The sequence below is a fragment of the Musa acuminata genome, chromosome BXJ2-1, assembly GCF_036884655.1.
Source record: "Musa acuminata AAA Group cultivar baxijiao chromosome BXJ2-1, Cavendish_Baxijiao_AAA, whole genome shotgun sequence".
NCBI lineage: Eukaryota > Viridiplantae > Streptophyta > Magnoliopsida > Zingiberales > Musaceae > Musa > Musa acuminata.
The window spans coordinates 25,970,688-25,995,854 of record NC_088338.1 but is presented as its reverse complement, the minus strand read 5'-3'; the positions used below and the strand labels follow the sequence as shown (position 1 = coordinate 25,995,854).

The 25,167-nt window shown below is 54.8% G+C and overlaps 33 non-coding genes and 16 pseudogenes across 33 annotated transcripts; all 49 read right to left on the bottom strand.

Moving 5' to 3' along the window:
- Window positions 1–2,516: 2,516 nt before the first annotated feature.
- LOC135600705 (5S ribosomal RNA) lies at window positions 2,517–2,635 on the bottom strand. Its single transcript, XR_010483021.1, has one exon. It is a non-coding gene; the product is annotated as a 5S ribosomal RNA (ribosomal RNA).
- Window positions 2,636–2,985: 350 nt separating this feature from the next.
- LOC135599905 (5S ribosomal RNA) lies at window positions 2,986–3,104 on the bottom strand. The gene has a single exon (XR_010482244.1). It is a non-coding gene; the product is annotated as a 5S ribosomal RNA (ribosomal RNA).
- A 350-nt stretch (window positions 3,105–3,454) lies between these two features.
- On the bottom strand, window positions 3,455–3,573 carry LOC135599904 (5S ribosomal RNA). Its single transcript, XR_010482243.1, has one exon. It is a non-coding gene; the product is annotated as a 5S ribosomal RNA (ribosomal RNA).
- Window positions 3,574–3,923: 350 nt separating this feature from the next.
- LOC135601177 (5S ribosomal RNA) lies at window positions 3,924–4,042 on the bottom strand. Its single transcript, XR_010483479.1, has one exon. It is a non-coding gene; the product is annotated as a 5S ribosomal RNA (ribosomal RNA).
- Window positions 4,043–4,392: 350 nt separating this feature from the next.
- LOC135602601 (5S ribosomal RNA) lies at window positions 4,393–4,511 on the bottom strand (annotated as a pseudogene).
- Window positions 4,512–4,861: 350 nt separating this feature from the next.
- On the bottom strand, window positions 4,862–4,980 carry LOC135599902 (5S ribosomal RNA). The gene has a single exon (XR_010482242.1). It is a non-coding gene; the product is annotated as a 5S ribosomal RNA (ribosomal RNA).
- Window positions 4,981–5,330: 350 nt separating this feature from the next.
- LOC135599773 (5S ribosomal RNA) lies at window positions 5,331–5,449 on the bottom strand. Its single transcript, XR_010482115.1, has one exon. It is a non-coding gene; the product is annotated as a 5S ribosomal RNA (ribosomal RNA).
- A 350-nt stretch (window positions 5,450–5,799) lies between these two features.
- LOC135602105 (5S ribosomal RNA) lies at window positions 5,800–5,918 on the bottom strand (annotated as a pseudogene).
- A 350-nt stretch (window positions 5,919–6,268) lies between these two features.
- Window positions 6,269–6,387, bottom strand: LOC135602600 (5S ribosomal RNA; annotated as a pseudogene).
- Window positions 6,388–6,737: 350 nt separating this feature from the next.
- Window positions 6,738–6,856, bottom strand: LOC135601000 (5S ribosomal RNA). Its single transcript, XR_010483306.1, has one exon. It is a non-coding gene; the product is annotated as a 5S ribosomal RNA (ribosomal RNA).
- A 350-nt stretch (window positions 6,857–7,206) lies between these two features.
- LOC135603661 (5S ribosomal RNA) lies at window positions 7,207–7,325 on the bottom strand (annotated as a pseudogene).
- Window positions 7,326–7,675: 350 nt separating this feature from the next.
- Window positions 7,676–7,794, bottom strand: LOC135601183 (5S ribosomal RNA). Its single transcript, XR_010483485.1, has one exon. It is a non-coding gene; the product is annotated as a 5S ribosomal RNA (ribosomal RNA).
- Window positions 7,795–8,144: 350 nt separating this feature from the next.
- LOC135601781 (5S ribosomal RNA) lies at window positions 8,145–8,263 on the bottom strand (annotated as a pseudogene).
- Window positions 8,264–8,613: 350 nt separating this feature from the next.
- On the bottom strand, window positions 8,614–8,732 carry LOC135603239 (5S ribosomal RNA; annotated as a pseudogene).
- Window positions 8,733–9,082: 350 nt separating this feature from the next.
- LOC135600999 (5S ribosomal RNA) lies at window positions 9,083–9,201 on the bottom strand. The gene has a single exon (XR_010483305.1). It is a non-coding gene; the product is annotated as a 5S ribosomal RNA (ribosomal RNA).
- Window positions 9,202–9,551: 350 nt separating this feature from the next.
- Window positions 9,552–9,670, bottom strand: LOC135600669 (5S ribosomal RNA). Its single transcript, XR_010482986.1, has one exon. It is a non-coding gene; the product is annotated as a 5S ribosomal RNA (ribosomal RNA).
- A 350-nt stretch (window positions 9,671–10,020) lies between these two features.
- Window positions 10,021–10,139, bottom strand: LOC135600270 (5S ribosomal RNA). Its single transcript, XR_010482596.1, has one exon. It is a non-coding gene; the product is annotated as a 5S ribosomal RNA (ribosomal RNA).
- Window positions 10,140–10,489: 350 nt separating this feature from the next.
- Window positions 10,490–10,608, bottom strand: LOC135601779 (5S ribosomal RNA; annotated as a pseudogene).
- Window positions 10,609–10,958: 350 nt separating this feature from the next.
- On the bottom strand, window positions 10,959–11,077 carry LOC135604345 (5S ribosomal RNA; annotated as a pseudogene).
- Window positions 11,078–11,427: 350 nt separating this feature from the next.
- Window positions 11,428–11,546, bottom strand: LOC135600998 (5S ribosomal RNA). The gene has a single exon (XR_010483304.1). It is a non-coding gene; the product is annotated as a 5S ribosomal RNA (ribosomal RNA).
- A 350-nt stretch (window positions 11,547–11,896) lies between these two features.
- Window positions 11,897–12,015, bottom strand: LOC135600668 (5S ribosomal RNA). The gene has a single exon (XR_010482985.1). It is a non-coding gene; the product is annotated as a 5S ribosomal RNA (ribosomal RNA).
- A 350-nt stretch (window positions 12,016–12,365) lies between these two features.
- Window positions 12,366–12,484, bottom strand: LOC135600269 (5S ribosomal RNA). Its single transcript, XR_010482595.1, has one exon. It is a non-coding gene; the product is annotated as a 5S ribosomal RNA (ribosomal RNA).
- A 350-nt stretch (window positions 12,485–12,834) lies between these two features.
- On the bottom strand, window positions 12,835–12,953 carry LOC135601778 (5S ribosomal RNA; annotated as a pseudogene).
- A 350-nt stretch (window positions 12,954–13,303) lies between these two features.
- LOC135602980 (5S ribosomal RNA) lies at window positions 13,304–13,422 on the bottom strand (annotated as a pseudogene).
- A 350-nt stretch (window positions 13,423–13,772) lies between these two features.
- LOC135600152 (5S ribosomal RNA) lies at window positions 13,773–13,891 on the bottom strand. The gene has a single exon (XR_010482480.1). It is a non-coding gene; the product is annotated as a 5S ribosomal RNA (ribosomal RNA).
- Window positions 13,892–14,241: 350 nt separating this feature from the next.
- LOC135602535 (5S ribosomal RNA) lies at window positions 14,242–14,360 on the bottom strand (annotated as a pseudogene).
- A 350-nt stretch (window positions 14,361–14,710) lies between these two features.
- LOC135599901 (5S ribosomal RNA) lies at window positions 14,711–14,829 on the bottom strand. The gene has a single exon (XR_010482241.1). It is a non-coding gene; the product is annotated as a 5S ribosomal RNA (ribosomal RNA).
- A 350-nt stretch (window positions 14,830–15,179) lies between these two features.
- LOC135601002 (5S ribosomal RNA) lies at window positions 15,180–15,298 on the bottom strand. The gene has a single exon (XR_010483308.1). It is a non-coding gene; the product is annotated as a 5S ribosomal RNA (ribosomal RNA).
- A 350-nt stretch (window positions 15,299–15,648) lies between these two features.
- On the bottom strand, window positions 15,649–15,767 carry LOC135600079 (5S ribosomal RNA). Its single transcript, XR_010482412.1, has one exon. It is a non-coding gene; the product is annotated as a 5S ribosomal RNA (ribosomal RNA).
- A 350-nt stretch (window positions 15,768–16,117) lies between these two features.
- On the bottom strand, window positions 16,118–16,236 carry LOC135601075 (5S ribosomal RNA). Its single transcript, XR_010483380.1, has one exon. It is a non-coding gene; the product is annotated as a 5S ribosomal RNA (ribosomal RNA).
- Window positions 16,237–16,586: 350 nt separating this feature from the next.
- Window positions 16,587–16,705, bottom strand: LOC135600151 (5S ribosomal RNA). The gene has a single exon (XR_010482479.1). It is a non-coding gene; the product is annotated as a 5S ribosomal RNA (ribosomal RNA).
- Window positions 16,706–17,055: 350 nt separating this feature from the next.
- Window positions 17,056–17,174, bottom strand: LOC135602638 (5S ribosomal RNA; annotated as a pseudogene).
- A 350-nt stretch (window positions 17,175–17,524) lies between these two features.
- On the bottom strand, window positions 17,525–17,643 carry LOC135600948 (5S ribosomal RNA). The gene has a single exon (XR_010483257.1). It is a non-coding gene; the product is annotated as a 5S ribosomal RNA (ribosomal RNA).
- Window positions 17,644–17,993: 350 nt separating this feature from the next.
- On the bottom strand, window positions 17,994–18,112 carry LOC135600814 (5S ribosomal RNA). Its single transcript, XR_010483128.1, has one exon. It is a non-coding gene; the product is annotated as a 5S ribosomal RNA (ribosomal RNA).
- A 350-nt stretch (window positions 18,113–18,462) lies between these two features.
- On the bottom strand, window positions 18,463–18,581 carry LOC135599900 (5S ribosomal RNA). Its single transcript, XR_010482240.1, has one exon. It is a non-coding gene; the product is annotated as a 5S ribosomal RNA (ribosomal RNA).
- A 350-nt stretch (window positions 18,582–18,931) lies between these two features.
- LOC135601074 (5S ribosomal RNA) lies at window positions 18,932–19,050 on the bottom strand. The gene has a single exon (XR_010483379.1). It is a non-coding gene; the product is annotated as a 5S ribosomal RNA (ribosomal RNA).
- A 350-nt stretch (window positions 19,051–19,400) lies between these two features.
- LOC135601114 (5S ribosomal RNA) lies at window positions 19,401–19,519 on the bottom strand. The gene has a single exon (XR_010483418.1). It is a non-coding gene; the product is annotated as a 5S ribosomal RNA (ribosomal RNA).
- A 350-nt stretch (window positions 19,520–19,869) lies between these two features.
- Window positions 19,870–19,988, bottom strand: LOC135601881 (5S ribosomal RNA; annotated as a pseudogene).
- Window positions 19,989–20,338: 350 nt separating this feature from the next.
- On the bottom strand, window positions 20,339–20,457 carry LOC135602334 (5S ribosomal RNA; annotated as a pseudogene).
- A 350-nt stretch (window positions 20,458–20,807) lies between these two features.
- On the bottom strand, window positions 20,808–20,926 carry LOC135601113 (5S ribosomal RNA). Its single transcript, XR_010483417.1, has one exon. It is a non-coding gene; the product is annotated as a 5S ribosomal RNA (ribosomal RNA).
- Window positions 20,927–21,276: 350 nt separating this feature from the next.
- LOC135601301 (5S ribosomal RNA) lies at window positions 21,277–21,395 on the bottom strand. Its single transcript, XR_010483598.1, has one exon. It is a non-coding gene; the product is annotated as a 5S ribosomal RNA (ribosomal RNA).
- A 350-nt stretch (window positions 21,396–21,745) lies between these two features.
- On the bottom strand, window positions 21,746–21,864 carry LOC135599898 (5S ribosomal RNA). The gene has a single exon (XR_010482238.1). It is a non-coding gene; the product is annotated as a 5S ribosomal RNA (ribosomal RNA).
- Window positions 21,865–22,214: 350 nt separating this feature from the next.
- Window positions 22,215–22,333, bottom strand: LOC135602637 (5S ribosomal RNA; annotated as a pseudogene).
- A 350-nt stretch (window positions 22,334–22,683) lies between these two features.
- LOC135600947 (5S ribosomal RNA) lies at window positions 22,684–22,802 on the bottom strand. The gene has a single exon (XR_010483256.1). It is a non-coding gene; the product is annotated as a 5S ribosomal RNA (ribosomal RNA).
- Window positions 22,803–23,152: 350 nt separating this feature from the next.
- Window positions 23,153–23,271, bottom strand: LOC135599897 (5S ribosomal RNA). Its single transcript, XR_010482237.1, has one exon. It is a non-coding gene; the product is annotated as a 5S ribosomal RNA (ribosomal RNA).
- Window positions 23,272–23,621: 350 nt separating this feature from the next.
- LOC135599896 (5S ribosomal RNA) lies at window positions 23,622–23,740 on the bottom strand. The gene has a single exon (XR_010482236.1). It is a non-coding gene; the product is annotated as a 5S ribosomal RNA (ribosomal RNA).
- Window positions 23,741–24,090: 350 nt separating this feature from the next.
- LOC135600683 (5S ribosomal RNA) lies at window positions 24,091–24,209 on the bottom strand. The gene has a single exon (XR_010482999.1). It is a non-coding gene; the product is annotated as a 5S ribosomal RNA (ribosomal RNA).
- Window positions 24,210–24,559: 350 nt separating this feature from the next.
- On the bottom strand, window positions 24,560–24,678 carry LOC135602753 (5S ribosomal RNA; annotated as a pseudogene).
- Window positions 24,679–25,028: 350 nt separating this feature from the next.
- Window positions 25,029–25,147, bottom strand: LOC135600951 (5S ribosomal RNA). Its single transcript, XR_010483260.1, has one exon. It is a non-coding gene; the product is annotated as a 5S ribosomal RNA (ribosomal RNA).
- Between the last annotated feature and the right edge of the window lie 20 nt (window positions 25,148–25,167).

Here is a 25,167-nt window from a genome sequence, read left to right as displayed (position 1 = left end):
AATATCGCTCCACATGCGAAATCCAACCAATCGGGTCTCCTTCTTCCCATCTAGGGAAGTCCACTCTCATGCATGGATAGTTGGGGTTGGTCATAGAGCTTCCCCTCTCTTGAAAGTCATCTCTTCGGGCTTGGTGTGATTGGGCAAAGCTTTCTCCTTGATATGATTTCTTCGGGCTTAGTGGTCGGCCCAATTTGAGTTCGGTAAAGAGCGTCCGAATCTTATCCTCCATTCGCGCCTCCAAGGCTTCGAATTTAGCATTGATTGCCTCCTTAGATGCCATAGTATATGGCCCCAAATCAATGATGTTAAGATCTCTCTTTTGCTGTTGGGTTAAATAAAGGCATGTATAGGTTGAGAGAAGTGATGGTCAAAAGTGTTGGTGGATTGGTGGATGTAGGCTACGGTTTAGGCTTGTTTTGTGGCTGTTTTGGGTGCAGTTTGAGGGTGTGGTTTGGTAGAGTTTTAGGGCTCTGGATGAAAGTTTTGGATCTATGGTAGATGGTAGCAAAGGTTTGACAGAAATCCGTGGAAGTTGCAGCAAGTATATGCTGTCTTGTAAGAGTAGAATTGTCGTCGAAGAAACAACGGTTTCTCGACGTAATTTCCACCAAAAACTTAAGAGAATTGAGGAGGGAATTGATAGCAAAATCACAGTTTATATGATAGCAAGGATATCTAATTTAATCAAGAAAATTTCGGCAGTATAACAGCAAAGAAATTGGTGCAAGTTGCAATTGCAGAATTATCGTCGAAAAATTTCAGCGGGTTACGATGAAAATTTGCAGCAACATAAAATCGTTTTTAGAGATGAATTTCTTAATAGATCAATCTTAGATGGAAGCCAAGATGATATATGAAGTCTATAAGAAATTTCATTCAAAAAAGATTGCAAATAGATGGGTTAAGGCAACGATATGCAGTTGAAATTTTCTACAGCATAGATTTTCAAGTGTAGCAGATTGGACATAAAAGATCAGTAGTTTATATTGAGAATTTTTCGATGAAACCAAAGGGAAATCTACTGTTAGGAAGTGTCAAAGATGTCACAAAAATTTCGTAGAAATTTGGATAGAAAAAGCAGAGTAGCAAGATCAAACAGATGGTGCTATGCGGCTTGAATTCTGCAATTCAAGTGCAGCAGATTGGACATAAAAGATCAGTAGTTTATATTGAGAATTTTTTGATGAAACTAAAGGGAAATCCACTGTTAAGAAGTGTCAAAGATATCATAAAAATTTCGTAGAAATTTGGATAGAAAAAGCACAGTAGCAAGATCAAACAGATGGTGCTATGCGGCTGGAATTCTGCAATATATCTTTCGTCGTAGAGATGAAAACTTTGTGACGAAAAGTTTATGCAGCAATATAGGAACGATTTTTTTTTTTTTTGGATTTTCGAATAAGGATAACTAAATTGCAGCAACAGTAAGGTAGGAAACCAGAACCTGTTGCAATTCACGGGGAGATCAAAGGATGATCCGTGGTGGTGGAGATGATGGCGGAATTCGGTGACGATCTTTTAAGCAATTGTGGGAATTGCTTTGGATGGTTGTGGAGGGTTGATGGATGGCTGTGAAAGGGCAGCGAGACGCCAAGAACGCTGCTATGATACCAGGTGTTAGAACCCTTGCAGATTCTAAACTTGGGGTTGATCTCTTTAGGGGATCGGCCTCCTTGGAACTCTATAGGGGTTCCTCCCTCCAAGTTGCTGCTCAAAGGCTGCAGAAAAGATTCATCTATTGCTTGAGAAAAGAGGAGGAATACATGGCTATTTATAGGGCTTCTAAACCCTAACTCCTAATAGGACTCCTGCTTAAGACTCTTACTTCTAACCAACTCCTAATAGGACTCCTACTCAAGACTCCTATTCCCTTACAACTCCTAATTCTTCTCTAAGAAAAAACCTCCTACATGAATGTCCCTCTCAATTAGGACTCTCCTAACTAGAGTTCTAACAGAATGTCCCTCTCAATTAGGACACTCCTAGCTAGAGTCCTAACAGAATGTCCCTCTCAATTAGGACTCTCCTAGCTAAAGTCCTAATAGTTTTACATGAATGTCCCTCTCAATTAGGACTCTCCTAGCTAGAGTCCTAACATTTTTACATGAATGTCCCTATCAATTAGGACTCTCCAAGCTAGAGTCCTAACACATTATCGCACCCGTTTCGCGTGCTTCGTCCCTCGCCTATGTGCACGTCGCGGTCGGCGTATCAACGTCCGGAGCCTCTTGCCCGTCACGAAACCGTCGGCGCTTTCTCGAACGTTCACAAAATCCCTATTGCAAGCTCTCTCCGAGCCCTAGCCCGACGACTGCGTATCGGTCACGGCAAGCGCGTGCCGAAACCATCGGCACTTTCTAGAACGATCTCGGAATCGCTATTGCGACCCCAATCCGGAAAGCTCTCTCCGAGCCCCTCGATACTGACTGCGTAGCGGTCACAGCAAATTTCCAGCCCCAAAACAATCGTCTCGGAGCTCTCCGAGAGATGTTTCGTATCCCGGGATGCAAAAAGGAGTGCAACACGAGGACTTCCCAGGGGGTCACCCATCCTAGTACTACTCTGGCCCAAGCACGCTTAACTTCGGTGTTTTGATGGGATCCGGTGATTTAGTCCTGGCATTATCGCACCCGTTTCGCGTGCTTCGTCCCTCGCCTATGTGCACTTCGCGGTCGGCGTATCAACGTCCGGAGCCTCTTGCCCGTCACGAAACCGTCGGCGCTTTCTCGAACGTTCACAAAATCCCTATTGCAAGCTCTCTCCGAGCCCTAGCCCGACAACTGCGTATCGGTCACGGCAAGCGCGTGCCGAAACCATCGGCACTTTCTAGAACGATCTCGGAATCGCTATTGCGACCCCAATCCGGAAAGCTCTCTCCGAGCCCCTCGATACTGACTGCGTAGCGGTCACAGCAAATTTCCAGCCCCAAAACAATCGTCTCGGAGCTCTCCGGGAGATGTTTCGTATCCCGGGATGCAAAAAGGAGTGCAACACGAGGACTTCCCAGGGGGTCACCCATCCTAGTACTACTCTGGCCCAAGCACGCTTAACTTCGGTGTTTTGATGGGATCCGGTGATTTAGTGCTGGCATTATCGCACCCGTTTCGCGTGCTTCGTCCCTCGCCTATGTGCACGTCGCGGTCGGCGTATCAATGTCCGGAGCCTCTTGCCCGTCACGAAACCGTCGGCGCTTTCTCGAAAGTTCACAAAATCCCTATTGCAAGCTCTCTCCGAGCCCTAGCCCGACGACTGCGTATCGGTCACGGCAAGCGCGTGCCGAAACCATCGGCACTTTCTAGAACGATCTCGGAATCGCTATTGCGACCCCAATCCGGAAAGCTCTCTCCGAGCCCCTCGATACTGACTACGTAGCGGTCACAGCAAATTTCCAACCCCAAACCAATCGTCTCGGAGCTCTCCGGGAGATGTTTCGTATCCCGGGATGCAAAAAGGAGTGCAACACGAGGACTTCCCAGGGGGTCACCCATCCTAGTACTACTCTGGCCCAAGCACGCTTAACTTCGGTGTTTTGATGGGATCCGGTGATTTAGTGCTGGCATTATCGCACCCGTTTCGCGTGCTTCGTCCCTCGCCTATGTGCACGTCGCGGTCGACGTATCAACATCCGGAGCCTCTTGCCCGTCACGAAACCGTCGGCGCTTTCTCGAACGTTCACAAAATCCCTATTGCAAGCTCTCTCCGAGCCCTAGCCCGACGACTGCGTATCGGTCACGGCAAGCGCGTGCCGAAACCATCGGCACTTTCTAGAACGATCTCGGAATCGCTATTGCGACCCCAATCCGGAAAGCTCTCTCCGAGCCCCTCGATACTGACTGCGTAGCGGTCACAGCAAATTTCCAGCCCCAAAACAATCGTCTCGGAGCTCTCCGGGAGATGTTTCATATCCCGGGATGCAAAAAGGAGTGCAACACGAGGACATCCCAGGGGGTCACCCATCCTAGTACTACTCTGGCCCAAGCACGCTTAACTTCGGTGTTTTGATGGGATCCGGTGATTTAGTGCTGGCATTATCGCACCCGTTTCACGAGCTTCGTCCCTCGCCTATGTGCACGTCGCGGTCGGCGCATCAACGTCCGGAGCCTCTTGCCCGTCACGAAACCGTCGGCGCTTTCTCGAACGTTCACGAAATCCCTATTGCAAGCTCTCTCCGAGCCCTAGCCCGACGACTGCGTATCGGTCACGGCAAGCGCGTGCCGAAACCATCGGCACTTTCTAGAACGATCTCGGAATCGCTATTGCGACCCCAATCCGGAAAGCTCTCTCCGAGCCCCTCGATACTGACTGCGTAGCGGTCACAGCAAATTTCCAGCCCCAAAACAATCGACTCGGAGCTCTCCGGGAGATGTTTCGTATCCCGGGATGCAAAAAGGAGTGCAACACGAGGACTTCCCAGGGGGTCACCCATCCTAGTACTACTCTGGCCCTCGCACGCTTAACTTCGGTGTTTTGTTGGGATCCGGTGATTTAGTTCTGGCATTATCGCACCCGTTTCGCGAGCTTCGTCCCTCGCCTATGTGCACGTCGCGGTCGGCGCATCAACGTCCGGAGCCTCTTGCCCGTCACGAAACCGTTGGCGCTTTCTCGAACGTTCACGAAATCCCTATTGCAAGCTCTCTCCGAGCCCTAGCCCGACGACTGCGTATCGGTCACGGCAAGCGCGTGCCGAAACCATCGGCACTTTCTAGAACGATCTCGGAATCGCTATTGCGACCCCAATCCGGAAAGCTCTCTCCGAGCCCCTCGATACTGACGGCGTAGCGGTCACAGCAAATTTCCAGCCCCAAAACAATCGTCTCGGAGCTCTCCGGGAGATGTTTCGTATCCCGGGATGCAAAAAGGAGTGCAACACGAGGACTTCCCAGGGGGTCACCCATCCTAGTACTACTCTGGCCCAAGCACGCTTAACTTCGGTGTTTTGATGGGATCCGGTGATTTAGTGCTGGCATTATCGCACCCGTTTCGCGTGCTTCGTCCCTCGCCTATGTGCACGTCGCGGTCGGCGTATCAACGTCCGGAGCCTCTTGCCCGTCACGAAACCGTCGGCGCTTTCTCGAACGTTCACAAAATCCCTATTGCAAGCTCTCTCCGAGCCCTAGCCCGACGACTGCGTATCGGTCACGGCAAGCGCGTGCCGAAACCATCGGCACTTTCTAGAACGATCTCGGAATCGCTATTGCGACCCCAATCCGGAAAGCTCTCTCCGAGCCCCTCGATACTGACTGCGTAGCGGTCACAGCAAATTTCCAGCCCCAAACCAATCGTCTCGGAGCTCTCCGGGAGATGTTTCGTATCCCGGGATGCAAAAAGGAATGCAACACGAGGACTTCCCAGGGGGTCACCCATCCTAGTACTACTCTGGCCCAAGCACGCTTAACTTCGGTGTTTTGATGGGATCCGGTGTTTTAGTGCTGGCATTATCGCACCCGTTTCGCGTGCTTCGTCCCTCGCCTATGTGCACGTCGCGGTCGGCTCATCAACGTCGGGAGCCTCTTGCCCGTCACGAAACCGTCGGCGCTTTCTCGAACGTTCACGAAATCTTTATTGCAAGCTCTCTCCGAGCCCTAGCCCGACGACTGCGTATCGGTCACGGCAAGCGCGTGCCGAAACCATCGGCACTTTCTAGAACGATCTCGGAATCGCTATTGCGACCCCAATCCGGAAAGCTCTCTCCGAGCCCCTCGATACTGACTGCAAAGCGGTCACAGCAAATTTCCAGCCCCAAAACAATCGTCTCGGAGCTCTCCGGGAGATGTTTCGTATCCCGGGATGCAAAAAGGAGTGCAACACGAGGACTTCCCAGGGGGTCACCCATCCTAGTACTACTCTGGCCCTCGCACGCTTAACTACGGTGTTTTGATGGGATCCGGTGATTTAGTTCTGGCATTATCGCACCCGTTTCGCGAGCTTCGTCCCTCGCCTATGTGCACGTCGCGGTCGGCGCATCAACGTCCGGAGCCTCTTGCCCGTCACGAAACCATTGGCGCTTTCTCGAACGTTCACGAAATCCCTATTGCAAGCTCTCTCCGAGCCCTAGCCCGACGACTGCGTATCGGTCACGGCAAGCGCGTGCCGAAACCATCGGCACTTTCTAGAACGATCTCGGAATCGCTATTGCGACCCCAATCCGGAAAGCTCTCTCCGAGCCCCTCGATACTGACTGCATAGCGGTCACAGCAAATTTCCAGCCCCAAAACAATCGTCTCGGAGCTCTCCGGGAGATGTTTCGTATCCCGGGATGCAAAAAGGAGTGCAACACGAGGACTTCCCAGGGGGTCACCCATCCTAGTACTACTCTGGCCCTCGCACGCTTAACTTCGGTGTTTTGTTGGGATCCGGTGATTTAGTTCTGGCATTATCGCACCCGTTTCGCGAGCTTCGTCCCTCGCCTATGTGCACGTCGCGGTCGGCGCATCAACGTCCGGAGCCTCTTGCCCGTCACGAAACCGTTGGCGCTTTCTCGAACGTTCACGAAATCCCTATTGCAAGCTCTCTCCGAGCCCTAGCCCGACGACTGCGTATCGGTCACGGCAAGCGCGTGCCGAAACCATCGGCACTTTCTAGAACGATCTCGGAATCGCTATTGCGACCCCAATCCGGAAAGCTCTCTCCGAGCCCCTCGATACTGACTGCAAAGCGGTCACAGCAAATTTCCAGCCCCAAAACAATCGTCTCGGAGCTCTCCGGGAGATGTTTCGTATCCCGGGATGCAAAAAGGAGTGCAACACGAGGACTTCCCAGGGGGTCACCCATCCTAGTACTACTCTGGCCCTCGCACGCTTAACTACGGTGTTTTGATGGGATCCGGTGATTTAGTGCTGGCATTATCGCACCCGTTTCGCGAGCTTCGTCCCTCGCCTATGTGCACGTCGCGGTCGGCGCATCAACGTCCGGAGCCTCTTGCCCGTCACGAAACCATTGGCGCTTTCTCGAACGTTCACGAAATCCCTATTGCAAGCTCTCTCCGAGCCCTAGCCCGACGACTGCGTATCGGTCACGGCAAGCGCGTGCCGAAACCATCGGCACTTTCTAGAACGATCTCGGAATCGCTATTGCGACCCCAATCCAGAAAGCTCTCTCCGAGCCCCTCGATACTGACTGCATAGCGGTCACAGCAAATTTCAAGCCCCAAAACAATCGTCTCGGAGCTCTCCGGGAGATGTTTCGTATCCCGGGATGCAAAAAGGAGTGCAACACGAGGACTTCCCAGGGGGTCACACATCCTAGTACTACTATGGCCCAAGCACGCTTAACTTCGGTGTTTTGATGGGATCCGGTGATTTAGTGCTGGCATTTTCGCACCCGTTTCGCATGCTTCGTCCCTCGCCTATGTGCACGTCGCGGTCGGCGTATCAACGTCCGGAGCCTCTTGCCCGTCACGAAACCGTCGGCGCTTTCTCGAACGTTCACAAAATCCCTATTGCAAGCTCTCTCCGAGCCCTAGCCCGACGACTGCGTATCGGTCACGGCAAGCGCGTGCCGAAACCATCGGCACTTTCTAGAACGATCTCGGAATCGCTATTGCGACCCCAATCCGGAAAGCTCTCTCCGAGCCCCTCGATACTGACTGCGTAGCGGTCACAGCAAATTTCCAGCCCCAAACCAATCGTCTCGGAGCTCTCCGGGAGATGTTTCGAATCCCGGGATGCAAAAAGGAATGCAACACGAGGACTTCCCAGGGGGTCACCCATCCTAGTACTACTCTGGCCCAAGCACGCTTAACTTCGGTGTTTTGATGGGATCCGGTGATTTAGTTCTGGCATTATCGCACCCGTTTCGCGTGCTTCGTCCCTCGCCTATGTGCACGTCGCGGTCGGCGTATCAACATCCAGAGCCTCTTGCCCGTCACGAAACCGTCGGCGCTTTCTCGAACGTTCACAAAATCCCTATTGCAAGCTCTCTCCGAGCCCTAGCCCGACGACTGCGTATCGGTCACGGCAAGCGCGTGCCGAAACCATCGGCACTTTCTAGAACGATCTCGGAATCGCTATTGCGACCCCAATCCGGAAAGCTCTCTTCGAGCCCCTCGATACTGACTGCGTAGCGGTCAGAGCAAATTTCCAGCCCCAAAACAATCGTCTCGGAGCTCTCCGGGAGATGTTTCATATCCCGGGATGCAAAAAGAAGTGCAACACGAGGACATCCCAGGGGGTCACCCATCCTAGTACTACTCTGGCCCAAGCACGCTTAACTTCGGTGTTTTGATGGGATCCGGTGATTTAGTGCTGGCATTATCGCACCCGTTTCGCGAGCTTCGTCCCTCGCCTATGTGCACGTCGCGGTCGGCGTATCAACATCCGGAGCCTCTTGCCCGTCACGAAACCGTCGGCGCTTTCTCGAACGTTCACAAAATCCCTATTGCAAGGTCTCTCCGAGCCCTAGCCCGACGACTGCGTATCGGTCACGGCAAGCGCGTGCCGAAACCATCGGCACTTTCTAGAACGATCTCGGAATCGCTATTGCGACCCCAATCCGGAAAGCTCTCTCCGAGCCCCTCGATACTGACTGCGTAGCGGTCACAGCAAATTTCCAGCCCCAAAACAATCGTCTCGGAGCTCTCCGGGAGATGTTTCATATCCCGGGATGCAAAAAGGAGTGCAACACGAGGACATCCCAGGGGGTCACCCATCCTAGTACTACTCTGGCCCAAGCACGCTTAATTTTGGTGTTTTGATGGGATCCGGTGATTTAGTGCTGGCATTATCGCACCCGTTTCGCGAGCTTCGTCCCTCGCCTATGTGCACGTCGCGGTCGGCGCATCAACGTCGGGAGCCTCTTGCCCGTCACGAAACCGTCGGCGCTTTCTCGAACGTTCACGAAATCTTTATTGCAAGCTCTCTCCGAGCCCTAGCCCGACGACTGCGTATCGGTCACGGCAAGCGCGTGCCGAAACCATCGGCACTTTCTAGAACGATCTCGGAATCGCTATTGCGACCCCAATCCGGAAAGCTCTCTCCGAGCCCCTCGATACTGACTGCAAAGTGGTCACAGCAAATTTCCAGCCCCAAAACAATCGTCTCGGAGCTCTCCGGGAGATGTTTCGTATCCCGGGATGCAAAAAGGAGTGCAACACGAGGACTTCCCAGGGGGTCACCCATCCTAGTACTACTCTGGCCCTCGCACGCTTAACTACGGTGTTTTGATGGGATCCGGTGATTTAGTGCTGGCATTATCGCACCCGTTTCGCGAGCTTCGTCCCTCGCCTATGTGCACGTCGCGGTCGGCGCATCAACGTCCGGAGCCTCTTGCCCGTCACGAAACCATTGGCGCTTTCTCGAACGTTCACGAAATCCCTATTGCAAGCTCTCTCCGAGCCCTAGCCCGACGACTGCGTATCGGTCACGGCAAGCGCGTGCCGAAACCATCGGCACTTTCTAGAACGATCTCGGAATCGCTATTGCGACCCCAATCCGGAAAGCTCTCTCCGAGCCCCTCGATACTAACTGCATAGCGGTCACAGCAAATTTCCAGCCCCAAAACAATCGTCTCGGAGCTCTCCGGGAGATGTTTCGTATCCCGGGATGCAAAAAGGAGTGCAACACGAGGACTTCCCAGGGGGTCACCCATCCTAGTACTACTCTGGCCCAAGCACGCTTAACTTCGGTGTTTTGATGGGATCCGGTGATTTAGTGCTGGCATTTTCGCACCCGTTTCGCATGCTTCGTCCCTCGCCTATGTGCACGTCGCGGTCGGCGTATCAACGTCCGGAGCCTCTTGCCCGTCACGAAACCGTCGGCGCTTTCTCGAACGTTCACAAAATCCCTATTGCAAGCTCTCTCCGAGCCCTAGCCCGACGACTGCGTATCGGTCACGGCAAGCGCGTGCCGAAACCATCGGCACTTTCTAGAACGATCTCGGAATCGCTATTGCGACCCCAATCCGGAAAGCTCTCTCCGAGCCCCTCGATACTGACTGCGTAGCGGTCACAGCAAATTTCCAGCCCCAAACCAATCGTCTCGGAGCTCTCCGGGAGATGTTTCGTATCCCGGGATGCAAAAAGGAATGCAACACGAGGACTTCCCAGGGGGTCACCCATCCTAGTACTACTCTGGCCCAAGCACGCTTAACTTCGGTGTTTTGATGGGATCCGGTGATTTAGTGCTGGCATTATCGCACCCGTTTCGCGTGCTTCGTCCCTCGCCTATGTGCATGTCGCGGTCGGCGTATCAACATCCAGAGCCTCTTGCCCGTCACGAAACCGTCGGCGCTTTCTCGAACGTTCACAAAATCCCTATTGCAAGCTCTCTCCGAGCCCTAGCCCGACGACTGCGTATCGGTCACGGCAAGCGCGTGCCGAAACCATCGGCACTTTCTAGAACGATCTCGGAATCGCTATTGCGACCCCAATCCGGAAAGCTCTCTTCGAGCCCCTCGATACTGACTGCGTAGCGGTCAGAGCAAATTTCCAGCCCCAAAACAATCGTCTCGGAGCTCTCCGGGAGATGTTTCATATCCCGGGATGCAAAAAGAAGTGCAACACGAGGACATCCCAGGGGGTCACCCATCCTAGTACTACTCTGGCCCAAGCACGCTTAACTTCGGTGTTTTGATGGGATCCGGTGATTTAGTGCTGGCATTATCGCACCCGTTTCGCGAGCTTCGTCCCTCGCCTATGTGCACGTCGCGGTCGGCGCAACAACGTCCGGAGCCTCTTGCCCGTCACGAAACCGTCGGCGCTTTCTCGAACGTTCACGAAATCCCTATTGCAAGTTCTCTCCGAGCCCTAGCCCGACGACTGCGTATCGGTCACGACAAGCGCGTGCCGAAACCATCGGCACTTTCTAGAACGATCTCGGAATCGCTATTGCGACCCCAATCCGGAAAGCTCTCTCCGAGCCCCTCGATACTGACTGCGTAGCGGTCACAGCAAATTTCCAGCCCCAAAACAATCGTCTCGGAGCTCTCCGGGAGATGTTTCGTATCCCGGGATGCAAAAAGGAGTGGAACAAGAGGACTTCCCAGGGGGTCACCCATCCTAGTACTACTCTGGCCCAAGCACGCTTAATTTTGGTGTTTTGATGGGATCCGGTGATTTAGTGCTGGCATTATCGCACCCGTTTCGCGAGCTTCGTCCCTCGCCTATGTGCACGTCGCGGTCGGCGCATCAACGTCGGGAGCCTCTTGCCCGTCACGAAACCGTCGGCGCTTTCTCGAACGTTCACGAAATCTTTATTGCAAGCTCTCTCCGAGCCCTAGCCCGACGACTGCGTATCGGTCACGGCAAGCGCGTGCCGAAACCATCGGCACTTTCTAGAACGATCTCGGAATCGCTATTGCGACCCCAATCCGGAAAGCTCTCTCCGAGCCCCTCGATACTGACTGCAAAGTGGTCACAGCAAATTTCCAGCCCCAAAACAATCGTCTCGGAGCTCTCCGGGAGATGTTTCGTATCCCGGGATGCAAAAAGGAGTGCAACACGAGGACTTCCCAGGGGGTCACCCATCCTAGTACTACTCTGGCCCTCGCACGCTTAACTACGGTGTTTTGATGGGATCCGGTGATTTAGTGCTGGCATTATCGCACCCGTTTCGCGAGCTTCGTCCCTCGCCTATGTGCACGTCGCGGTCGGCGCATCAACGTCCGGAGCCTCTTGCCCGTCACGAAACCATTGGCGCTTTCTCGAACGTTCACGAAATCCCTATTGCAAGCTCTCTCCGAGCCCTAGCCCGACGACTGCGTATCGGTCACGGCAAGCGCGTGCCGAAACCATCGGCACTTTCTAGAACGATCTCGGAATCGCTATTGCGACCCCAATCCGGAAAGCTCTCTCCGAGCCCCTCGATACTGACTGCATAGCGGTCACAGCAAATTTCCAGCCCCAAAACAATCGTCTCGGAGCTCTCCGGGAGATGTTTCGTATCCCGGGATGCAAAAAGGAGTGCAACACGAGGACTTCCCAGGGGGTCACCCATCCTAGTACTACTCTGGCCCAAGCACGCTTAACTTCGGTGTTTTGATGGGATCCGGTGATTTAGTGCTGGCATTTTCGCACCCGTTTCGCATGCTTCGTCCCTCGCCTATGTGCACGTCGCGGTCGGCGTATCAACGTCCGGAGCCTCTTGCCCGTCACGAAACCGTCGGCGCTTTCTCGAACGTTCACAAAATCCCTATTGCAAGCTCTCTCCGAGCCCTAGCCCGACGACTGCGTATCGGTCACGGCAAGCGCGTGCCGAAACCATCGGCACTTTCTAGAACGATCTCGGAATCGCTATTGCGACCCCAATCCGGAAAGCTCTCTCCGAGCCCCTCGATACTGACTGCGTAGCGGTCACAGCAAATTTCCAGCCCCAAACCAATCGTCTCGGAGCTCTCCGGGAGATGTTTCGTATCCCGGGATGCAAAAAGGAATGCAACACGAGGACTTCCCAGGGGGTCACCCATCCTAGTACTACTCTGGCCCAAGCACGCTTAACTTCGGTGTTTTGATGGGATCCGGTGATTTAGTGCTGGCATTATCGCACCCGTTTCGCGTGCTTCGTCCCTCGCCTATGTGCACGTCGCGGTCGGCGTATCAACATCCAGAGCCTCTTGCCCGTCACGAAACCGTCGGCGCTTTCTCGAACGTTCACAAAATCCCTATTGCAAGCTCTCTCCGAGCCCTAGCCCGACGACTGCGTATCGGTCACGGCAAGCGCGTGCCGAAACCATCGGCACTTTCTAGAACGATCTCGGAATCGCTATTGCGACCCCAATCCGGAAAGCTCTCTTCGAGCCCCTCGATACTGACTGCGTAGCGGTCAGAGCAAATTTCCAGCCCCAAAACAATCGTCTCGGAGCTCTCCGGGAGATGTTTCATATCCCGGGATGCAAAAAGAAGTGCAACACGAGGACATCCCAGGGGGTCACCCATCCTAGTACTACTCTGGCCCAAGCACGCTTAACTTCGGTGTTTTGATGGGATCCGGTGATTTAGTGCTGGCATTATCGCACCCGTTTCGCGAGCTTCGTCCCTCGCCTATGTGCACGTCGCGGTCGGCGCAACAACGTCCGGAGCCTCTTGCCCGTCACGAAACCGTCGGCGCTTTCTCGAACGTTCACGAAATCCCTATTGCAAGTTCTCTCCGAGCCCTAGCCCGACGACTGCGTATCGGTCACGACAAGCGCGTGCCGAAACCATCGGCACTTTCTAGAACGATCTCGGAATCGCTATTGCGACCCCAATCCGGAAAGCTCTCTCCGAGCCCCTCGATACTGACTGCGTAGCGGTCACAGCAAATTTCCAGCCCCAAAACAATCGTCTCGGAGCTCTCCGGGAGATGTTTCGTATCCCGGGATGCAAAAAGGAGTGGAACAAGAGGACTTCCCAGGGGGTCACCCATCCTAGTACTACTCTGGCCCAAGCACGCTTAACTTCGGTGTTTTGATGGGATCCGGTGATTTAGTGCTGGCATTATCGCACCCGTTTCGCGAGCTTCGTCCCTCGCCTATGTGCACGTCGCGGTCGGCGCATCAACGTCCGGAGCCTCTTGCCCGTCATGAAACCGTCGGCGCTTTCTCGAACGTTCACGAAATCCCTATTGCAAGTTCTCTCCGAGCCCTAGCCCGACGACTGCGTATCGGTCATGACAAGCGCGTGCCGAAACCATCGGCACTTTCTAGAACGATCTCGGAATCGCTATTGCGACCCCAATCTGGAAAGCTCTCTCCAAGCCCCTCGATACTGACTGTGTAGCGGTCACAGCAAATTTCCAGCCCCAAAACAATCCTCTCGGAGCGCTACGGGAGATGTTTCGTATCCCGGGATCCAAAAAGGAGTGCAACACGAGGACTTCCCAGGGGGTCACCCATCGTAGTACTACTCTGGCCCAAGCACGCTTAACTTCGGTGTTTTGATGGGATCCGGTGATTTAGTGCTGGCATTATCGCACCCGTTTCGCGTGCTTCGTCCCTCGCCTTTGTGCACGTCGCGGTCGGCGTATCAACGTCCGGAGCCTCTTGCTAGTCACGAAACCGTCGGCGATTTCTCGAATGTTCACAAAATCCCTATTGCAAGCTCTCTCCGAGCCCTAGCCCGACGACTGCGTATCGGTCACGGCAAGCGCGTGCCGAAACCATCGGCACTTTCTAGAACGATCTCGGAATCGCTATTGCGACCCCAATCCGGAAAGCTCTCTCCGAGCCCCTCGATACTGACTGCGTAGCGGTCACAGCAAATTTCTAGCCCCAAAACAATCGTCTCGGAGCTCTACGGGAGATGTTTCGTATCCCGGGAAGCAAAAAGGAGTGCAACACGAGGACTTCCCAGGGGGTCACCCATCGTAGTACTACTCTGGCCCAAGCACGCTTAACTTCGATGTTTTGATGGGATCCGGTGATTTAGTGGTGGCATTATCGCACCCGTTTCGCGAGCTTCGTCCCTCGCCTATGTGCACGTCGCGGTCGGCGCATCAACGTCCGGAGCCTCTTGCCCGTCACGAAACCGTCGGCGCTTTCTCGAACGTTCAAGAAATCCCTATTGCAAGATCTCTCCGAGCCCTAGCCCGACGACTGCGTATCGGTCACGGCAAGCGCGTGCCGAAACCATCGGCACTTTCTAGAACGATCTCGGAATCGCTATTGCGACCCCAATCCGGAAAGCTCTCTCCGAGCCCCTCGATACTGACTGCATAGCGGTCACAGCAAATTTCCAGCCCCAAAACAATCGTCTCGGAGCTCTCCGGGAGATGTTTCGTATCCCGGGATGCAAAAAGGAGTGCAACACGAGGACTTCCCAGGGGGTCACCCATCCTAGTACTACTCTGGCCCAAGCACGCTTAACTTCGGTGTTTTGATGGGATCCGGTGATTTAGTGCTGGCATTATCGCACCCGTTTCGCGAGCTTCGTCCCTCGCCTATGTGCACGTCGCGGTCGGCGCATCAACGTCCGGAGCCTCTTACCCGTCACGAAACCGTCGGCGCTTTCTCGAACGTTCACGAAATCCCTATTGCAAGTTCTCTCCGAGCCCTAGCCCGACGACTGCGTATCGGTCACGACAAGCGCGTGCCGAAACCATCGGCACTTTCTAGAACGATCTCGGAATCGCTATTGCGACCCCAATCCGGAAAGCTCTCTCCGAGCCCCCCGATACTGACTACGTAGCGGTCACAGCAAATTTCCAGCCCCAAAACAATCGTCTCGGAGCTCTCCGGGAGATGTTTCGTATCCCGGGATGCAAAAAGGAGTGCAACACGAGGACTTCCCAGGGGGTCACCCATCCTAGTACTACTCTGGCCCAAGCACGCTTAACTTCGGAGTTTTGATGGGATCCGTTGTTTTAGTGCTGTCATTATCGCACCTATTTCGCGTGCTTCGTCCCTCGCCTATGTGCACGTCGCGGTCGGCGTATCAATGTCCGGAGCCTCTTGCCCGTCACGAAACCATCGGCGCTTTCTCGAACGTTCTCGAAATCCCTATTGCAAGCTCTCTCCGAGCCCTTGCCCGACGACTGCGTATCGGTCACGGCAAGCGAGTGCCGAAACCATCGGCACTTTCTAGAACGATCTCGGAATCGCTATTACGACCCCAATCTGGAAAGCTCTCTCCGAGCCCCTCGATACTGACTGCGTAGCGGTCACAGCAAATTTCCAGCCCCAAAACAATCGTCTCGGAGCTCTCCGGGAGATGTTTCGTATCCCGGGATGCAAAAAGGAGTGCAACACGAGGACTTCCCAGGGGGTCACCCATCCTAGTACTACTCTGGCCCAGGCACGCTTAACTTCGGTGTTTTGATGGGATCCGGTGATTTAGTGCTGGCATTATCGCACCCGTTTCGCGAGCTTCGTCCCTCGCCTATGTGCACGTCGCGGTCGGCGCATCAACGTCCGGAGCCTCTTGCCCGTCATGAAACCGTCGGCGCTTTCTCGAACGTTCACGAAATCCCTATTGCAAGTTCTCTCCGAGCCCTAGCCCGACGACTGCGTGTCGGTCACGACAAGCGCGTGCCGAAACCATCGGCACTTTCTAGAACGATCTCGGAATCGCTATTGCGACCCCAATCCGGAAAGCTCTCTCCGAGCCCGTCGATACTGACTGCGTAGCGATCACAGCAAATTTCCAGCCCTAAAACAATCACCTCGGAGCTCTCCGGGAGATGTTTCGTATCCCGGGATGCAAAAAGGAGTGCAACACGAGGACTTCCCAGGGGGTCACCCATCGTAGTACAACTCTGGCCCAAGCACGCTTAACTTCGGTGTTTTGATGGGATCCGGTGATTTTGTGCTGGCATTATCGCACCCGTTTCGCGAGCTTCGTCCCTCGCCTATGTGCACGTCGCGGTCGGCGCATCAACGTCCGGAGCCTCTTGCCCGTCACGAAACCGTCGTCGCTTTCTCAAACGTTCACGAAATCCCTGTTGCAAGCTCTCTCCGAGCCCTTGCCTGACTACTGCGTATCGGTCACGGCAAGCGAGTGCCAAAACCATCGGCACTTTCTAGAACGATCTCGGAATCGCTATTGCGACCCCAATCTGGAAAGCTCTCTCCAAGCCCCTCGATACTGACTGTGTAGCGGTCACAGCAAATTTCCAGCCCCAAAACAATCCTCTCGGAGCGCTACGGGAGATGTTTCGTATCCCGGGATCCAAAAAGGAGTGCAACACGAGGACTTCCCAGGGGGTCACCCATCGTAGTACTACTCTGGCCCAAGCACGCTTAACTTCGGTGTTTTGATGGGATCCGGTGATTTAGTGCTGGCATTATCGCACCCGTTTCGCGTGCTTCGTCCCTCGCTTTTGTGCGCGTCGCGGTCGGCGTATCAACGTCCGGAGCCTCTTGCCCGTCACGAAACCGTCGGCACTTTCTCGAACGTTCACAAAATCCCTATTGCAAGCTCTCTCCGAGCCCTAGCCCGACGACTGCGTATCGGTCACGGCAAGCGCGTGCCGAAACCATCGGCACTTTCTAGAACGATCTCGGAATCGCTATTGCGACCCCAATCCGGAAAGCTCTCTCCGAGCCCCTCGATACTGACTGCGTAGCGGTCACAGCAAATTTCTAGTCCCAAAACAATCGTCTCGGAGCTCTACGGGAGATGTTTCGTATCCCGGGAAGCAAAAAGGAGTGCAACACGAGGACTTCCCAGGGGGTCACCGATCGTAGTACTACTCTGGCCCAAGCACGCTTAACTTCGGTGTTTTGATGGGATCCGGTGATTTAGTGCTGGCATTATCGCACCTGTTTCGCGAGCTTCGTCCCTCGCCTATGTGCACGTCGCGGTCGGCGCATCAACGTCCGGAGCCTCTTGCCCGTCACGAAACCGTCGGCGCTTTCTCGAACGTTCACGAAATCCCTATTGCAAGCTCTCTCCGAGCCCTAGTCCGACGACTGCGTATCGGTCACGGCAAGCGCGTGCCGAAACCATCGGCACTTTCTAGAACGATCTCGGAATCGCTATTGCGACCCCAATCCGGAAAGCTCTCTCCGAGCCCCTCGATACTGACTGCGTAGCGGTCACAGCAAATTTCCAGCCCCAAAACAATCGTCTCGGAGCTCTCCGGGAGATGTTTCGTATCCCGGGATGCAAAAAGGAGTGCAACACGAGGACTTCCCAGGGGGTCACCCATCCTAGTACTACTCTGGCCCAAGCACGCTTAATTTCGGTGTTTTGATGGGATCCGGTGATTTAGTGCTGGCATTATCGCACCCGTTTCGCGTGCTTCGTCCGTCGCCTATGTGCACGTCGCGGTCGGCGTATCAACATCCGGAGCCTCTTGCCCGTCACGTAACCGTCGGCGCTTTCTCGAACGTTCACAAAATCCCTATTGCAAGCTCTCTCCGAGCTCTAGCCCGACGACTTCGTATCGGTCACGGCAAGCGCGTGCCGAAACCATCGGCACTTTCTAGAACGATCTCGGAATCGCTATTGCGACCCCAATCCGGAAAGCTCTCTCCGAGCCCCTCGATACTGACTGCGTAGCGGTCACAGCAAATTTCCAGCCCCAAATCAATCGTCTCGGATCTCTCCGGGAGATGTTTCGTATCCCGAGATGCAAAAAGGAGTGCAACACGAGGACTTCCCAGGGGGTCACCCATCCTAGTACTACTCTGGCCCAAGCACGCTTAACTTCGGTGTTTTGATAGGATCCGGTGATTTAGTGCTGGCATTATCGCACCCGTTTCGCGTGCTTCGTCCCTCGCCTATGTGCACGTCGCGGTCGGCGTATCAACATCCGGAGCCTCTTGCCCGTCACGAAACCGTCGGCGCTTTCTCGAACGTTCACAAAATCCCTATTGCAAGCTCTCTCCTAGCCCTAGCCCGACGACTGCGTATCGGTCAAGGCAAGCGCGTGCCGAAGCCATCGGCACTTTCTAGAACGATCTCGGAATCGCTATTGCGACCCCAATCCGGAAAGCTCTCTCCGAGCCCCTCGATACTGACTGCGTAGCGGTCACAGCAAATTTCAAGCCCCAAAACAATCGTCTCGGAGCTCTCCGGGAGATGTTTCGTATCCCGGGATGCAAAAAGGAGTGCAACACGAGGACTTCCCAGGGGGTCACCCATCCTAGTACTACTCTGGCCCAAGCACGCTTAACTTCGGTGTTTTGATGGGATCCGGTGATTTAGTGCTGGCATTATCGCACCCGTTTCGCGAGCTTCGTCCCTCGCCTATGTGCACGTCGCGGTCGGCGCATCAACGTCCGGAGCCTCTTGCCCGTCATGAAACCGTCGGCGCTTTCTCGAACATTCACGAAATCCCTATTGCAAGTTCTCTCCGAGCCCTAGCCCGACGACTGCGTGTCGGTCACGACAAGCGCGTGCCGAAACCATCGGCACTTTCTAGAACGATCTCGGAATCGCTATTGCGACCCCAATCCGGAAAGCTCTCTCCGAGCCCGTCGATACTGACTGCGTAGCGATCACAGCAAATTTCCAGCCCCAAAACAATCACCTCGGAGCTCTCCGGGAGATATTTCGTATCCCGGGATGCAAAAAGGAGTGCAACACGAGGACTTCCCAGGGGGTCACCCATCGTAGTACAACTCTGGCCCAAGCACGCTTAACTTCGGTGTTTTGATGGGATCCGGTGATTTTGTGCTGGCATTATCGCACCCGTTTCGCGAGCTTCGTCCCTCGCCTATGTGCACGTCGTGGTCGGCGCATCAACGTCCGGAGCCTCTTGCCCGTCACGAAACCGTCGTCGCTTTCTCAAACGTTCACGAAATCCCTGTTGCAAGCTCTCTCCGAGCCCTTGCCTGACGACTGCGTATCGGTCACGGCAAGCGAGTGCCGAAACCATCGGCACTTTCTAGAACGATCTCGGAATCGCTATTGCGACCCCAATCTGGAAAACTCTCTCCGAGCCCCTCGATACTGACTGCGTAGCGGTCACAGCAAATTTCCAGCCCCAAAACAATCGTCTCGGAGCTCTCCGGGAGATGTTTCGTATCCCGGGATGCACAAAGGAGTGCAACACGAGGACTTCCCAGGGGGTCACCCATCCTAGTACTACTCTGGCCCAAGCACGCTTAACTTCGGTCTTTTGATGGGATCCGGTGATTTAGTGCTGGCATTATCGCACCCCTTTCGCGTGCTTCGTCCCTCGCCTTTGTGCGCGTCGCGGTCGGCGTATCAACGTCCGGAGCCTCTTGCCCGTCACGAAACCGTCGGCACTTTCTCGAACGTTCACAAAATCCCTATTGCAAGCTCTCTCCGAGCCCAAGCCCGACGACTGCGTATCGGTCACGGCAAGCGCGTGCCGAAACCATCGGCACTTTCTAGAACGATCTCGGAATCGCTATTGCGACCCCAATCCGGAAAGCTCTCTCCGAGCCCCTCGATACTGACTGCGTAGCGATCACAGTAAATTTCCAACCCCAAAACAATCGTCTCGGAGCTCTACGGGAGATGTTTCGTATCCCGGGAAGCAAAAAGGAGTGCAACACGAGGACTTCCCAGGGGGTCACCGATCGTAGTACTACTCTGGCCCAAGCACGCTTAACTTCGGTGTTTTGATGGGATCCGGTGATTTAGTGCTGGCATTATCGCACCCGTTTCGCGTGCTTCGTCCCTCGCCTATGTGCACGTCGCGGTCGGCGTATCAACGTCCGGAGCCTCTTGCCCGTCACGAAACCGTCGGCGCTTTCTCGAACGTTCACGAAATCCCTATTGCAAGCTCTCTCCGAGCCCTAGCCCGACGACTGCGTGTCGGTCACGACAAGCGCGTGCCGAAACCATCGGCACTTTCTAGAACGATCTCGGAATCGCTATTGCGACCCCAATCCGGAAAGCTCTCTCCGAGCCCCTCGATACTGACTGCGTAGCGATCACAGCAAATTTCCAGCCCCAAAACAATCGTCTCGGAGCTCTCCGGGAGATGTTTCGTATCCCGGGATGCAAAAAGGAGTGCAACACGAGGACTTCCCAAGGGGTCACCCATCGTAGTACAACTCTGGCCCAAGCACGCTTAACTTCGGTCTTTTGATGGGATCCGGTGATTTAGTGCTGGCATTATCGCACCCGTTTCGCGAGCTTCGCCCCTCGCCTATGTGCACGTCGCGGTCGGCGCATCAACGTCCGGAGCCTCTTGCCCGTCACGAAACCATCGTCGCTTTCTCAAACGTTCACGAAATCCCTGTTGCAAGCTCTCTCCGAGCCCTTGCCTGACGACTGCGTATCGGTCACGGCAAGCGAGTGCCGAAACCATCGGCACTTTCTAGAACGTTCTCGGAATCGCTATTGCGACCCCAATCTGGAAAGCTCTCTCCGAGCCCCTCGATACTGACTGCGTAGCGGTCACAGCAAATTTCCAGCCCCAAAACAATCGTCTCGGAGCTCTCCGGGAGATGTTTCGTATCCCGGGATGCACAAAGGAGTGCAACACGAGGACTTCCCAGGGGGTCACCCATCCTAGTACTACTCTGGCCCAAGCACGCTTAACTTCGGTCTTTTGATGGGATCCGGTGATTTAGTGCTGGCATTATCGCACCCCTTTCGCGTGCTTCGTCCCTCGCCTTTGTGCACGTCGCGGTCGGCGCATCAACGTCCGGAGCCTCTTGCCCGTCACGAAACCGTCGGCGCTTTCTCGAACGTTCTCGAAATCCCTATTGCAAGCTCTCTCCGAGCCCTAGCCCGACGACTGCGTATCGGACACGGCAAGCGCGTGCCGAAACCATCGGCACTTTCTAGAACGATCTCGGAATCGCTATTGCGACCCCAATCCGGAAAGCTCTCTCCGAGCCCCTCGATACTGACCGCGTAGCGGTCACAGCAAATTTTCAGCCCCAAAACAATCGTCTCGGAGCTCTACGGGAGATGTTTCGTATCCCGGGATGCAAAAAGGAGTGCAACACGAGGACTTCCCAGGGGATCACCCATCCTAGTACTACTCTGGCCCAAACACGCTTAACTTCGGTGTTTTGATGGGATCCGGTGATTTAGTGCTGGCATTATCGCACCCGTTTCGCGTGCTTCGTCCCTCGCCTATGTGCACGTCGCGGTCGGCGTATCAACATCCGGAGCGTCTTGCCCGTCACGAAACCGTCGGCGCTTTCTCGAACGTTCAAAAAATCCCTATTGCAAGCTCTCTCCGAGCCCTAGCCCGACGACTGCGTATCGGTCACGGCAAGCGCGTGCCGAAACCATCGGCACTTTCTAGAACGATCTCGGAATCGCTATTGCGACCCCAATCCGGAAAGCTCTCTCCGAGCCCCTCGATACTGACTGCGTAGCGGTCACAGCAAATTTCCAGCCCCAAAACAATCGTCTCGGAGCTCTCCGGGAGATGTTTCGTATCCCGGGATGCAAAAAGGAGTGCAACACGAGGACTTCCCAGGGGGTCACCCATCCTAGTACTACTCTGGCCCAAGCACGCTTAACTTCGGTGTTTTGATGGGATCCGGTGATTTAGTGCTGGCATTATCGCACCCGTTTCGCGAGCTTCGTCCCTCGCCTATGTGCACGTCGCGGTCGGCGCATCAACGTCCGGAGCCTCTTGCCCGTCATGAAACCGTCGGCGCTTTCTCCAACGTTCACGAAATCCCTATTGCAAGTTCTCTCCGAGCCCTAGCCCGACGACTGCGTATCGGTCACGGCAAGCGCGTGCCGAAACCATCGGCACTTTCTAGAACGATCTCGGAATCGCTATTGCGACCCCAATCCGGAAAGCTCTCTCCGAGCCCCTCGATACTGACTGCGTAGCGGTCACAGCAAATTTCTAGTCCCAAAACAATCGTCTCGGAGCTCTACGGGAGATGTTTCGTATCCCGGGAAGCAAAAAGGAGTGCAACACGAGGACTTCCCAGGGGGTCACCGATCGTAGTACTACTCTGGCCCAAGCACGCTTAACTTCGGTGTTTTGATGGGATCCGGTGATTTAGTGCTGGCATTATCGCACCTGTTTCGCGAGCTTCGTCCCTCGCCTATGTGCACGTCGCGGTCGGCGCATCAACGTCCGGAGCCTCTTGCCCGTCACGAAACCGTCGGCGCTTTCTCGAACGTTCACGAAATCCCTATTGCAAGCTCTCTCCGAGCCCTAGTCCGACGACTGCGTATCGGTCACGGCAAGCGCGTGCCGAAACCATCGGCACTTTCTAGAACGATCTCGGAATCGCTATTGCGACCCCAATCCGGAAAGCTCTCTCCGAGCCCCTCGATACTGACTGCGTAGCGGTCACAGCAAATTTCCAGCCCCAAAACAATCGTCTCGGAGCTCTCCGGGAGATGTTTCGTATCCCGGGATGCAAAAAGGAGTGCAACACGAGGACTTCCCAGGGGGTCACCCATCCTAGTACTACTCTGGCCCAAGCACGCTTAATTTCGGTGTTTTGATGGGATCCGGTGATTTAGTGCTGGCATTATCGCACCCGTTTTGCGTGCTTCGTCCCTCGCCTATGTGCACGTCGCGGTCGGCGTATCAACATCCGGAGCCTCTTGCCCGTCACGAAACCGTCGGCGCTTTCTCGAACGTTCACAAAATCCCTATTGCAAGCTCTCTCCGAGCCCTAGCCCGACGACTTCGTATCGGTCACGGCAAGCGCGTGCCGAAACCATCGGCACTTTCTAGAACGATCTCGGAATCGCTATTGCGACCCCAATCCGGAAAGCTCTCTCCGAGCCCCTCGATACTGACTGCGTAGCGGTCACAGCAAATTTCCAGCCCCAAATCAATCGTCTCGGAGCTCTCTGGGAGATGTTTCGTATCCCGAGATGCAAAAAGGAGTGCAACACGAGGACTTCCCAGGGGGTCACCCATCCTAGTACTACTCTGGCCCAAGCACGCTTAACTTCGGTGTTTTGATGGGATCCGGTGATTTAGTGCTGGCATTATCGCACCCGTTTCGCGTGCTTCGTCCCTCGCCTATGTGCACGTCGCGGTCGGCGTATCAACATCCGGAGCCTCTTGCCCGTCACGAAACCGTCGGCGCTTTCTCGAACGTTCACAAAATCCCTATTGCAAGCTCTCTCCGAGCCCTAGCCCGACGACTGCGTATCGGTCACGGCAAGCGCGTGCCGAAACCATCGGCACTTTCTAGAACGATCTCGGAATCGCTATTGCGACCCCAATCCGGAAAGCTCTCTCCGAGCCCCTCGATACTGACTGCGTAGCGGTCACAGCAAATTTCCAGCCCCAAAACAATCGTCTCGGAGCTCTCCGGGAGATGTTTCGTATCCCGGGAGGCAAAAAGGAGTGCAACACGAGGACTTCCCAGGGGGTCACCCATCCTAGTACTACTCTGGCCCAAGCACGCTTAACTTCGGTGTTTTGATGGGATCCGGTGATTTAGTGCTGGCATTATCGCACCCGTTTCGCGAGCTTCGTCCCTCGCCTATGTGCACGTCGCGGTCGGCGCATCAACGTCCGGAGCCTCTTGCCCGTCATGAAACCGTCGGCGCTTTCTCGAACGTTCACGAAATCCCTATTGCAAGTTCTCTCCGAGCCCTAGCCCGACGACTGCGTGTCGGTCACGACAAGCGCGTGCCGAAACCATCGGCACTTTCTAGAACGATCTCGGAATCGCTATTGCGACCCCAATCCGGAAAGCTCTCTCCGAGCCCCTCGATACTGACTGCGTAGCGATCACAGCAAATTTCCAGCCCCAAAACAATCGTCTCGGAGCTCTCCGGGAGATGTTTCGTATCCCGGGATGCAAAAAGGAGTGCAACACGAGGACTTCCCAGGGGGTCACCCATCGTAGTACAACTCTGGCCCAAGCACGCTTAACTTCGGTGTTTTGATGGGATCCGGTGATTTAGTGCTGGCATTATCGCACCCGTTTCGCGAGCTTCGTCCCTCGCCTATGTGCACGTCGCGGTCGGCGCATCAACGTCCGGAGCCTCTTGCCCGTCACGAAACCGTCGTCGCTTTCTCAAACGTTCACGAAATCCCTGTTGCAAGCTCTCTCCGAGCCCTTGCCTGACGACTGCGTATCGGTCACGGCAAGCGAGTGCCGAAACCATCGGCACTTTCTAGAACGATCTCGGAATCGCTATTGCGACCCCAATCTGGAAAGCTCTCTCCGAGCCCCTCGATACTGACTGCGTAGCGGTCACAGCAAATTTCCAGCCCCAAAACAATCGTCTCGGAGCTCTCCGGGAGATGTTTCGTATCCCGGGATGCACAAAGGAGTGCAACACGAGGACTTCCCAGGGGCTCACCCATCCTAGTACTACTCTGGCCCAAGCACGCTTAACTTCGGTCTTTTGATGGGATCCGGTGATTTAGTGCTGGCATTATCGCACCCCTTTCGCGTGCTTCGTCCCTCGCCTTTGTGCACGTCGCGGTCGGCGCATCAACGTCCGGAGCCTCTTGCCCGTCACGAAACCGTCGGCGCTTTCTCGAACGTTCTCGAAATCCCTATTGCAAGCTCTCTCCGAGCCCTAGCCCGACGACTGCGAATCGGACACGGCAAGCGCGTGCCGAAACCATCGGCACTTTCTAGAACGATCTCGGAATCGCTATTGCGACCCCAATCCGGAAAGCTCTCTCCGAGCCCCTCGATACTGACTGCGTAGCGGTCACAGCAAATTTTCAGCCCCAAAACAATCGTCTCGGAGCTCTACGGGAGATGTTTCGTATCCCGGGATGCAAAAAGGAGTGCAACACGAGGACTTCCCAGGGGGTCACCCATCCTAGTACTACTCTGGCCCAAACACGTTTAACTTCGGTGTTTTGATGGGATCCGGTGATTTAGTGCTGGCATTATCGCACCCGTTTCGCGTGCTTCGTCCCT